General features: G+C 31.5%; 1 long non-coding RNA gene across 1 annotated transcript; it reads right to left on the bottom strand.

Moving 5' to 3' along the window:
* Window positions 1–313: 313 nt before the first annotated feature.
* Window positions 314–11,983, bottom strand: LOC145270630 (uncharacterized). Its single transcript, XR_013865479.1, has 2 exons — window positions 11,848–11,983; window positions 314–1,450 (listed from the first exon to the last, which is right to left on the bottom strand). It is a non-coding gene; the product is annotated as an uncharacterized LOC145270630 (long non-coding RNA).
* Window positions 11,984–13,244: the final 1,261 nt, after the last annotated feature.

Genomic DNA, 13,244 nt, shown 5'->3' with positions numbered 1-13,244 from the left:
CTTTTTTTATATTTTACTGACATCAGTTTGAAGAAATCAAAAATCTCTCTTCTGAGATTAACACTTGGTTCTATTATGTGTTAAATTTGTATCCTAAAGCTCATTTGGAAATAGATGCCTATAAAAGGGCTGCTATTTTTTAAACATTTGTTCAAGTGGGGATGCCGTATTCTACAGACTTCCAGACGTTCACCTGCTATCTTTTATATTTTAACTGAGAAATATTTTAAAAATTCTAGCTGTCTCTGAATCTCTCTGGCACTTGATTCACTGGATATATTTACTAGTCCTTGAAATTCGTTTTCTTCTATAATGTAATGGGCCGATGAAGATCACCCTCAGAATCCAGTTTCTTTCCATTTCGTACATAAAACTGTGGTATTTAACAGCTTTATTTAACTCATCATCATTAGAACCCTAACCCTTTTACTAATATTGCTTCTTTCTTTTCGTTATCCCATATCACCGTCCTTGTAAATAATTTTTTTTTTTGAAAGTGCCGACTTGATAAGTTAACAACATTATGCTTCCTCTGTGTTCTAAATTCTTTTGCAAATACGAATCTTAAAACTTTACAAGACTTTAACGTCTTTGTGTCTCCGCATGTGTTTCTTAAGTGAGGAATTACGTGAAAATGCAGATAAACAAACTTGACAAGAATATGGTTTCTCACCTGTATGTGTACGCATGTGCATTTTTAGGTTTGAATTGTCTGAAAATGAAAACTCACAAATATTACAAGAAAATGGTCTCTCTCGTGTATGTGTTCGTTTGTGCAAATTTAGATGATAAAGTTGTGCAAAAGAAGACTCACAAATGTGACAAGAATATGGCTTTTCTCCGGTGTGTGTTCGAATGTGCCTTTTTAGACTGCCACTTCGTGCAAATGCAAAACCACAAACGTGACAAGAAAAGCTTTTCTCTTGTGTGTGTCTTAGCATGTGGTCTTTTAGATTACAGTTGCTTGAAAATGAAGAAGAACAAATTTCACAAGAATAAGGTTTCTCTCCTGTGTGCATTCGCATGTGTTGTTTTAGAGAAGAATTCTCTGAAAATGCAGATTCACAAATTTTACAAGAATATGGTTTCTCCCCTGTGTGTATTCGAATGTGATTTATTAGATGAGAATTTTGTGAAAATGTTTTTCCACAAACTTGACAAGAATAGCGTTTCTCTACTGCGAGTGTGTTAATGCTTGTGTTAGAAAACATTTTAAATCTGCTTACTCCGCACAGTATTGTTTTACTAATTTACATTCACTAAAATAAAAATCTTTTTTTTTTTGTTTTTTGCAAAGAGTTTCTCTTGCACTAAATATATTTTCTCTTCAAAATGATTTCACATTTTTACACAGAATTCCAAAAGAATGGCAGCATTTATCTAAAACAGATACAAGATATTTTTCTTCTTTGCTGAACTAGAAACCATCATGTGTTATCAAGGGTTGAATCTGTAAATAAAAGAAAGACGGCATATCAACAGAGTTACAAGTAATTTCTATTATTTTTTCTTGTTTATTGTTTAAAAACAATGTAAAAATGTTACTTTCATTATTATTTTATTTCTGGCTGAAATGTAAACAATGTTATATTTTTGAGATTTTATAATATTTAATACTAATACTAGCAATACCCGTGGAAATTCCACAGCTATTAGAAACATCAACCCTCACATTAGCAAACACTATTTGATCACATAAGCCAACTATTAAAAAAGTTTTCTAATGCTTAAAATAAGTTTTGCCAATATTTCAAAATGTTTATTCAATGGATTTTTTTTTGCATTTGAACATTTTTATTAATTAAACATTCAGGAAATAAACAAACAATTTTAATTGCGGACTATTATCCTCATCTTTTTTAATTGTTTTTTTTACTACGTTTCCACCAACTATTTCTTTGGCCTTCATCAGGATAGGAACTTCAAATCTCCTCACTGCATTCTCAACTATTACATAGTTTTTGTCCCACCACACAATAAATAAATTAATAAATAATACTCATCTCAATAATGAATTCCAATTAAAAAATATATAAACAATTTTAATTTTTAATTTTTATGGATTAATGTAATTTTGTAGTCTAATCATCTGATTCATCCCAACCCATAATTCAGTTGTAAAAGTAAAAACACTGGTTGTTTTTTTTTTACTTTTACTTTCGAAATAAAGTAAACAAAAATGGAATTTTCGAAATAAAGTAAACAAAAAATGAAATAATTTGTTCTACATTAGCTTTTATAGCTGTTGTTTATAGTTGTTTTCTTGTTTTATTTTTTACTTCCAGAATCAAGTAAAAAAAAGTGAGAAAATTATTTTCGTGTATTTTCTGTTCTATGTATAATTAATTCTTATATTGTAAAATGTATGTGGCTGTTTTAATTTCTCTCAGGGTATAAAGAAAACTAAAAGAAAACTCATTTCTTTATCCCAATGACATATTTTAAAATAAGATTAAGAAAAAGATTTTTTGTCTTAATTTTATTGTTCAGAAGGCCGAGTAAGACACAGGGCCAGTTTTAAATGTGGGGAAAATCCAGCTCCCCCAAAAGCGTGACTCTAGATAGGAACAAGAATAAAAATTGTCCCAGTTATGAAGGATTTCTCCTTGACTTACAGGGGGCAGAAAAAGTGAAGTTTAGCATCAGAACAGATACTACTGTTATATAGGGGTTTCATTATTATTATAATCTTATTAAGAGAGTTTTAGAGAGTCTTAGTGAGAGTTTTATTAAGAGGGATGTTGTTGTGAGAGAGAGAAGCACAGTCTTAGAGTCTTAGAGTCTTAGAGAGAGAGAGAGAGAGAGAGAGAGAGAGAGAGAGGGAGGGATGTTGTTAGAGATTGTTCGTTTTATGAGATTCATATTTATATTAAAATGTTCGTTACTTAGAAGTGTTGATATGAGAAGCGCTTAAAATGAGGAGATAGTGTTCAGACATTGTGTAGACAGTCTTCAGACAGTCTTAGTGTAAATATGAGATGTAGATTCACATTGTAGATATGAGATGTGTATGTCAAGACATTTTATAACACAGATATATAGACATATAATACAATTTTCACTTTACCTTTTTTTTAGAATCACAACACAAAGATGACGTCTACAAAAACACATGATGGTTTTATTTCTTCTCACGACTGGCCGTGATTTTCATCATCAAGAATTCAAAGCTTCACATATTAAGTTTCAAAGTAACCGTCTCGCTTCTAGACGTTCGAATCCTCAGACCCTCTCTGACTTTCTCCCAGTTTCTCCTTTCTTTTCTCTAAAGTTTTTCTAACTATCTCTAAAACTTTCTATTTTCCATGACGTCATACACACGTGTTCTGGACATACGTGTCCAAAACTTTTCCTTTTTTTACAAAAGGAATTTTAACCTATACTCAGTAACCTATATTTCCAATATGTTAAAAACATGTTTATTAAATTATCTTGTAGCTGCACTCTTTCAATTGAATTTTCATAACATAATTGACAGTGCACATTCTTTTCTTGAAACTATTTTATCTCTATTCTAAACAATCGTTTGTTTTACATTCCTTTCTTTAATTCTCACACATAATCTATTTCTAAACCTAAATTACGAGGTTCGAATTTCGTCTATGCTATATCGACTTCATTTTAACTAAATCTCTCTATTTTTATACTTACATGAAAAGGGGACAGCCCTTATCATGTAACATCCCTCCCTTCCATATTTCACAAAAAAAATGTATGCATTTTTAAATTTAGTACATTTTTTTCTACATTTACACAAACACACATCTAGGAAAGATCAGGCTAAAAAAAAACCTCTTTCAGTCAGCCCTCCTCGGCCGACTGCACAATTATTATATTTTTATAAGATCAGAACCTTTCTGATCTTCTTGGCATTTACTTTTTGGGTGCAGGGTCTTTACCTATGATTCACATCAGCTACTTTCCAGCCACCCATATGCCGCAGACTAGAGGTTTCCACCTCCCTCGAAATAGACGACTTCCTTCGTCACAAAAATGTCCTGATCCTTTCCGCATGGTTAGTCTTATCAAGTATGGCTTTGTTTTTTTTAATTCTATAACTATCTTATATGGAACATACCAAAGCTCATAACCAATCTTCTTGGTTGGCTTTAACTATCAAGATATACCTTTTTTTCTCTCATACGGATTCACTCGGATTTCCTTGCTTGGATTCTTGAACTTCCCCTATCCAAGATCCAGCAGATATATCCCACATTCATGCATCTCTAAAAAAAAAATACACTTTCTTACGTAATCTACGGCATATTTTTGCCTGTCTCTTACTTCATTAAGCTATATGTGATTGCCTCGGGACTACCTATCATCAGTTTACTGGTCCCCTTAAGAATTTTCGCATTCTTTCCAACGCCTGTTAAGCCAAGTCTTACCACTTGCTTGGAGTCGTTACGGCACCAATTAGGTTTTGTTACATTGCGCAAGGACCCCAGGTTGGGAATGGTCATAGTTAGTAAGTTCCCCGCTGCAACAAAACCTAGCAGCCGACTTTTATTGATCGTCTAGTTTGTTTAGGACTTTGGTTGTCATGGTAACGGCCAAGACAGCAGAGTTATTTCCCCCTTGACCGTGCATTTTTTTCTCTTACTTGCCGTCAGCTGTCAACCGCTTGTCATAACAATGTTGCCAGCTGAAAGAAAATTAACATTCACACAAAAATCAGACATAACTCAGCATACCAATCAAGACGTAAGACACGCTGGCTTTTTGTATAAAAATATATTTTATTTTAGAAATATTTTTCTCGTTCTGTACATAAAGATTTTTAACAGTTCACAGTTTTAACGGTACGGCTTACTTCTTTATCATTCAGTGATGGAGAGGGGGGGAAAGACGTTATGCTCTCGACAACGCACGTTTCTGCTCCTTTCTTTCCTTTCTCTCTTTCTCTTTCTCTCTCTCTGCTGGACTCCAAAAATCACCTCTTTATATTGGCATGAGTTTTTGCTCGGTAATTTTCCATGCCACTGGTCGATCAACTCTGTTATCGATAATGGATCACGCATTTCCCGGTAACGTTTTCAGTTTTCGTTGACAAATGCATTGCTGCATCTGACCCAGAGACACTGTAACCCATTTCTCTTCAGCTGACCGACTACTGAATTTGTTTATACATGTGCGTCGCCAACCTCGTGCTAGCTTTTCATGACATTCCGATCTTCCATTGCAGTGCAAGGAATGTCACGTTTCAGCCAAAAATGCGTCTCCCCACAAACCTTCACTTTTGTAAACAAAAACACTGTCGTCCGATTTCTCTGTTTACGACGTAATTATTTTTGCCGCTTCGACTGGTGGACAATCGATATTCGATGGCCACCTTTCAAATCTTTTATTATTTTTTTTAAAGCAGTTTTTTTTTCACAGTTATGTATCGGATGGTCCCAGCCATCCATTACAAAACACTACATTTTGACGATGGCCCGAAATAGATTAAAATAAAAACGTTTTTATGATATTTTGTTAAATAATTTTGGGGTCTAGTTGTGAAAGTAAAAGTAGAGTTGTTTTCTTTTATTTTTTACGTTCAGAATCAAGTAAAAAAGTGAGAAAATTATTTTCGTTTTAATTTAATTATTTTTTTAATGTGTAGAAGGCAGAGTTAGATACAAGGCTGGTTTTAAATGTGAGGATAATCCAGCTCTACAAATTGTTTTGTCTTAATATGTAAAATGAAATCGATAAACAAATAAGTTATTTGTCTTCCATTTGTATTCCGAGGGAATATAAAAGAATTTGTTTAATTTTGACAAAAATCAAAAACTTTTTATAAATAAATTGATTAAATAGTAATCCACTATTTTATTTGATGTTTTTTTATGAAAAATTATGTTTGAACTGAAAAGTAAAAGCCGCCATATTGTTTTAGTTTTTGGTGGTTAGCGAGATTTTTCCTTTTCAGTAACACCAATTTTTTTTTGTTTTATTAAATTCAAATGTTTATTAGCCATTTGAAATATTCCATTTTCCTTTTAAGGGGTGCCCAAAATGATAACAGTCGTAGCGACAAGCGTAATTATATTTTGACATCTAATACAAATAAAAATCAACAACAGGAAGCGTATAAGTTTATTTTAAAATATGTCATTGGGATAAAGAAAGGAGTTTTCTTTTAGTTTTCTTTATACCCTGAGAGAAATTAAAACAGCCACATACATTTTACAATATAAAAATTAATTATACATAGAACATAGTTAAGCTGATGTAATAAGAAACATTGCTATCTTATTAATATATTATTAATAATAATAATAATAATAATAATAATAATAATAATAATAACAGCAAGAAAAATTATATTATATTTAAGTTTCAACAATAGTTAGTTGCATTTGAGACAATCAAGAGAACAAAGCTGCTTTTCATTCGGCTTTTTAATTATTTATTTCTGCATCAGAAAAATCGGTTTTGTCTCACACTGTACAGAATTCAATTCACCAATCGTAAGTTCGACTGGCAATACAAGTATTTAATGAAAAACATGACAAAACTGTGAACATCATTAAAATATGAAATATCACTAGATTTTTAATGACACTCACATTTTGCCAAAACGTAATTGTGTGTTCACTTTTACAACCGAGTTTTTTACATGTAATCTATATATCTATTACTGTTGAGACGATTAATCAGAATCGGAAATCGGAAAAATCAGAACTTTTGTGGGTATCGGAATTGGAAAAATGTGTGCCTAATTTCCGATTGCAAAATCGATTCCTTTAATATTTTCTAAATTTCATTTTCCATTGCTTGCATTAATGATAAATCTTCATTGTTTTTTAAACTATTAGTGAAATTAAACTCTATAGATCATAATAACATCCAAATAAGATGTAATTTTTGTATTAAAATAAACAAAACAAAACTTGAAACTTTGTGAAAATTCACTAGGTAAACTCTACAAGAATGCAGTTTATTTACAAGGTATCGAAATAATTGTTTAAAAATGAATATTTTATCAAGAAAAATAATATCAAGCTAATATATTGCTAATTAAATAAAAATAAAGTGTTGTTTTTTTATGATTAATTTATCTATTTTATGGGTTAATGCCTTTGTCCAGTTCAGTTTTTTCCGGGTTTTTGTCTGCTCCCTCACTCAGCATTGACAAATATGACAAGGAATGGACAAAACGTTGAAATGAATTTGTGAATTTTAATGCTTCCGCGTGAAAAACTTTTAGCATCAAAGTTTCTTAGATTTTGTTACTTATGATTAGAATTAGGGATTTATAGGTGCCAGATGCCGTCTGAAGGCTGATCAAATGTTTAAGTTTTTTTTCGCATCTACTTGCCAAATGTATAGATGAGAGTTCACAGTTAAAACGAATGGGGAACTTTTCTTTTCTTGGAGCCGCTTTGTCTAGCCACCGTACCCTCTGAAATTGTTAATGTTTTATTGTATCTTTCTCTCAAAAAAGTTAAAAATATACATGAAATTTGTGAACGTTTTGCGAGGGGCGACCAAAGATTGAATTTCAGTCAAGCACTTGCCATCAAAATAAGGATAAAGCAAAGACTCGCTACATCTCTTCTGTGAGAAAAAGGTTGCAGGAAAGAGAAAAGGACATCTCCTACGAGGCTATGAAGTCTTTTTTGAACTCTATCAAGGCAGGATAAGTCCTTTCTAGCAGCTCCTGCCCAGATGTGGCAATGGCACTCCATCCTTGGACATACCTGGCCCTTATATAGACAGAGAATTGCATCAGCAGTGAAACATCTACTTGATCGATAGAAGGATCCCACCATTTTTTCAGTGACCTTGGCAACAGATTTGATGTATGTGTTCCATTTCAGATCAGGAGTAAAGGTCAAACCTAGAAGCTCGTTAAAACATGAGGCCTCCCCAAGACGAAAGTCATTCATTTCAATTGATACCAGATGGGGATCAGAGCGTTGATGATGTAAAGATAAAAGCTTGGTTTTAGATGCATTAAAAGTAACAAGCTACCTCTTTCTCCATTGTACCATGTGCTCAAGATCAGAGGAGAGAGAATCGGAGAGAACTTAGTCATTTACGGTCTTAGATGTGCTACCATAAATGGTAGTGCCATCAGCATGGAATACTGTCAGGGCTGGTTGCTTTACTGGAATCAAGGTTTTTATTGGCTTGGCAACATCACGTACAGATATTTGTATATCACATAGCACGTTTTCTGATATAGGAGGAAATATTAGAGATTGGTGGCCTTGGTCGCAAAAGGTAGAATTAGCTGCAAACTTTATGGCAAAGAGTTTGGCTTTGTCTGATGCTGACGAGATTACCTTAGGTCCATTGATGATAGTTGGGATAGAGCACACACTTCTGTTCAGGATTATGTTTGCTATTTGCCAAAATTGGTGGGAACCAAGCTGCTGCTCAGCTAGTTTGGATTGACGGACTGAGCATACAACTCTCTTGCACTCTATCACATTTTTTACAGTGGTTGCCTGAGATCCTGAACGTGGCTTTAGTCTCAGTACATCTATTACATTGAAATCAATGGAAAAAGTGATTTCTGTGCGCAATGGCAGCAGCACATTCTGGAGTGGGGGTCTACATTGGAAGTTGGAGATCTGGGTTTAATCATGTATTTTTTCTTGAAACTTTTCATGATGAAGCTTTGGGATTTTTTGAGTAGGTCAACAGACTCGCTTAGAGCAGGACCGAGAGGGAAGTAAGAGAGAAAAAAAACGAAGAAATTTATTTTTTTTGTAGCACATGATAAGGTAAAGCCGTAACAATTACCCACTAATATGGCATCGAGTTAACATCCATGAAGAATCAGAATGGGCCAGAAGTGATGATTATTTTTCTCTAAATTTACATTCTAAACTGATCTTCCACTCTAAATATGATTGCTTTTCTTTCCATCAAGATTTTTTAAAGGGTTTTACACATAATCACCTATAGATTTAATATTTCATTTTGAAATGGAGATTAAGCTGAGAGTGTTAATCTACAATTATTATTATTATTATTTGCATCTCGATTATGTTTTTCTTTCTTTTTACAGCAAAGCAAATCAATTTAATAACCCACCGATTGTTTATAATTAAAATAAAATTTTCACTTCATTCATAGAGAGAAGGCACTGAATAGTTAACAAAACCCACACCCTCTGCATATTAAAAATGTTTTTCTAAATAGTAACATTATTATTTAGAAGTTCGTTAAAAAAAAGGGAGTGGGTGTTGTTAAATATTTTATTCTTACATCGTTTTCTTATTTTAGCTTCAAATCGTCGACTATTTTCAACTGTTCATGGAAGCTTTCAAGTAGCATGTTGTACACTAACAACAAACTGATAAAATCTGGCTTTGTTTTAAAATTCAAAATAAATCTTTTGTTGTCTTTCAATTTTCAATCAATTACAAGGAAAACATTTCAGAAAAAATTCACGTTAAAATTATCGGGGCTTATGAATAAATTTTAAAATTTACAAAAAACAACATATTTCTAATTAAATATTTATAAATTTTAAAAGAATCGGAATTGGTAATCGTATCGGAATCGAAATTTTGGAATAGAATCGGTAATTGTATTGGAATCGGGGGAAAATTTTGGAATCATCCTATCACTAATATCTATAATAGTGAAATTGTCTGTGTGTGATTGTCTGGGCATTTCCCTACCAAACTACTCTGTCAATTTTCAGTCTACAGACTTTAGATTTGACATAAGGAGTATTGAGATTTGGGGAAAAAAATTTAATCATTTTGCAGCCAAAATTTTGGGTGTCAAAAGGTCAAGTTCAACGATTTGACCTTTAAAAACTCTACCAAACTCCTCGCCCATTTTGAATCTAAACACTTGAAATTATAGATGTAGGTTACTCGGACATGAATCAAACTTTTCAATTTGATTTGAGCCGAAAACAATAAATGTTAAGAGGTCAAAGTTGGGTTCAAATTTAAAAAAAAAACAATTAACCTCTGTAGTCTCTACCAAATTACACAGCGACGTTTTGGTCTAAACATTTGTAATTTTACATAAAGTGTACTCAAACATAAGGCAAGCTTTTTAATCGGTGTTTGGCCGAAAATTTTAGCAGCCAATGGGACAAAGTTCAAAAGATTTGACCTTGACAATCTCTAGAAAACTATTCAGCCAATTTTGGGTCTAAACATTTGAAATTTTACATAAAAGGTATTCAGACATGCAGCGAGCTTTTAAATTAGTTTTGGGCGAAAATTTGGCTGCCATGAGGTCAAAGATGAAAGAGTTGACCTTTGCAGACGCTACCAAATTCCACTGCCAATTTTGGGTCTAAACACTTGAAGTTTTATATATACATTTATATATATATTAGGCACCGCCAAAACTGAGGGGGCAGGGGCAGTTAAGTACTTTTTGACGGACCGTCTTTTTAAAAATCTACCAAAAATCAGGTAATTATCCGATCAATACGAAATTTTCAGCGATTATTAAGAGAAGAATGAACTTTATAACAGTGTACTTATTTTTCATAAACGATATTTATATATATATATTTTTTTTTTACTTACAAACTTCCCCCTTGTTTTGAGGTGGTACAAATATGCTTAAAATAATCATCTGAAACCGAACAAAACATATTATGTTGTTGTAAGGGACGGGATTATAGATTAAAAAAAACTTGTTTGCATACCTTATTTTGACGTCTGAATATCAGAATTTCGATTGTGTTTAATTACCCCGCTTTTGAGTTTTGAAGTGTGAAATTCGGTGAATATGTTAAGTAAAATAATTAATTTAAGTTAAGCAAAACAAAAAAAATTTTTTTTTAATATTTATACGAAAAAAGCCATTTTAAAATCTTTGATAAATAAATTAACACTTTTTCTTTAGCGAGCCGAATAATACATGACCATTATTAAACAGGGCATGCTTTGAAGAATCGATACAAAAAAAAATTCGATAAATATTGTGCCCTTTGTGTTAAAAATAGCATCATTTTTTCGATCCCGTTTGAAAACGTTTGCCGCCTTTCGACTACGGTGGACCAAACACGCTGAAATATTTTTTTTTATTCTGCTTTAAATTGCCCCTCCCCCATTTTGGGGAGCCTGGCCCCCACACACATACACATTAAAAACCAAACTCATACAAATGGTCACCCATCTGGTACTGGCCAGCCTCAGTGTTAATAATACATTGAAATTTTCGTTACTGAAAAATAAGTTTTTTTGGCCTGTTTAGTCTTCCATAGTTTGCTTTTTATCGAATACAAACGTAAACAGTGTCGATCTAGACTCGAAGTAACTGGTTGCCTATATGAATAAGTGGAATTATTTGAAATCCAGGTACTTATATTATAATATTTTTGCATATTCTCATAGAAAATCATCCTAAATCTTAGTTAGACAACAAATAAATAAATTAATTATTTCAAAAACCTTTTGTTTTTAAATATTTATGTACGTTTTTTGTGCAAGACAAAAAATGTCAATTGTTAACTTTTGGGGAAAATTTAACATTTAAAATCTAATTAAAAATAGTAGAAAAAGTTTTACATTATTCTGTTTTCTATATGATAAAATTCAGGGTTTTATCTTTCTGGAAAAAAAAAGGTTACTCAGAAATAATGGATTTTAATAAATGTAATTTCGTTTTAAAAAACAACAACAACTTGATTTTTCGGCCATTTTTGGCGGTGCCTAATATATATATGGGGACAATATATATATGGGGACAAAGAATATTCGCATAAATATTTATGGTAACTCAATATTTTTCGATTTTCATAATGATTAGAAAAGTTATCTCCAGGCGTTGACATTTTCCCTAAAGAAAATAGTTCTGTCTATTAAAAAATGGTCTTAAAAAATAACAACAGAAAATAAAAACAAAAAACTTATTATGCATTAAACTTACTTGCATACAGTCGTCCTTCGTATTACTTATCAGACTGGAAAAAGGTAAATAACAACGTAACACTAACACGATAATATTTGCGAAGTATTACATAAGGTATACGTTCAAGGGAGTCCTGGTGAAATTCAAGATGGCGACACTGAAATCAGCTCCGCAGAAAACCTTCCATAAATAAATAAACAAATAAATAAAAATAACCATTTGGACAACACTACTGACCCATTTCCAATTTTAAAATAAATTTATTTTAATTTTATGGTATTCCTTTGAAAGGAGCGGGGACATATATCGGATTAAATCTATATTAATGTAAAAAAAGAAAAAAGAGAGAGAGAGAGAGAGAGACACACACACACACACACACACACATACACACACACAACTAGATACCTCCAACGCGCGCTACAGCGTTAAACCCCACCCTATCGGGGCCCATCGCCGTATATAACGCGATATAACTGTAATTTAATTTAGTATTATTATCCTAACTTTTTTACCATTCAAAAGAAAAAGTTTCAAATAAACTCCTAATATTTTTTTTTAAATTTGTATAGCATACAAAAATGAAAATGCGAAAGAAAAATCGTGTTTACATTATCGACGCTTTAAAACAACGTTCCTATGTAGTGACGTTTTTGAAGCCGTAGACATACCAATGTTTGGAAAATCTAGCAAAAATCAAATACTCGTCATATTTTCCTGAAATTTTCGATACTTATTCATTATGAAAAAACTTACATAATAAAAGTAGGTTTCGTTAAATATATTCGAGGAAATAATTTTCTCATGTGTTCTTACACCCCTCCATATTTCATGTTACGAAAACTAAAAAAAACAAAAAAAACAAAAAAACATAAATGTAGGTCGATAGAAATTTCAACATTTATTAAAGCTGAAAAAAAAAATCAAATAATTGAATATATATATATATATATATATATATATATATATATATATATATATATATATATATATATATATATAAACGACTTTATAAATATTAACTCTTCAATATTTATAATATGCATTGAAATGAGAGAAATTTTTAAAAAACATTTTTTACAAGTACATATTTTCGAGCGATTCTTCAGTGTAGTGAAATCAGTATAGTGAAAATTATATATATATATATATATGTGTGTGTGTATTCATATATATATATATATATATATTCTGTATACATATATATATATGTGTGTGTGCATATATATATGTATATATATATGTGTGTGTGCATATATATATATATATATATATATATATATATATATATATATATATATATATATATGTATGTATATATATATATGTGTGTGTGTGTATGCACATATATATATATTCTGTATACATATATACATATATATATGTGTGTGTGCATATATATATACATATATATA

Source organism: Euprymna scolopes, chromosome 46 (genome assembly GCF_053919585.1).
Source record: "Euprymna scolopes isolate OS-2025 chromosome 46, ASM5391958v1, whole genome shotgun sequence".
Classification (NCBI taxonomy): Eukaryota; Metazoa; Mollusca; class Cephalopoda; order Sepiida; family Sepiolidae; genus Euprymna; species Euprymna scolopes.
This window is presented reverse-complemented; position numbering and strand designations above follow the sequence as displayed.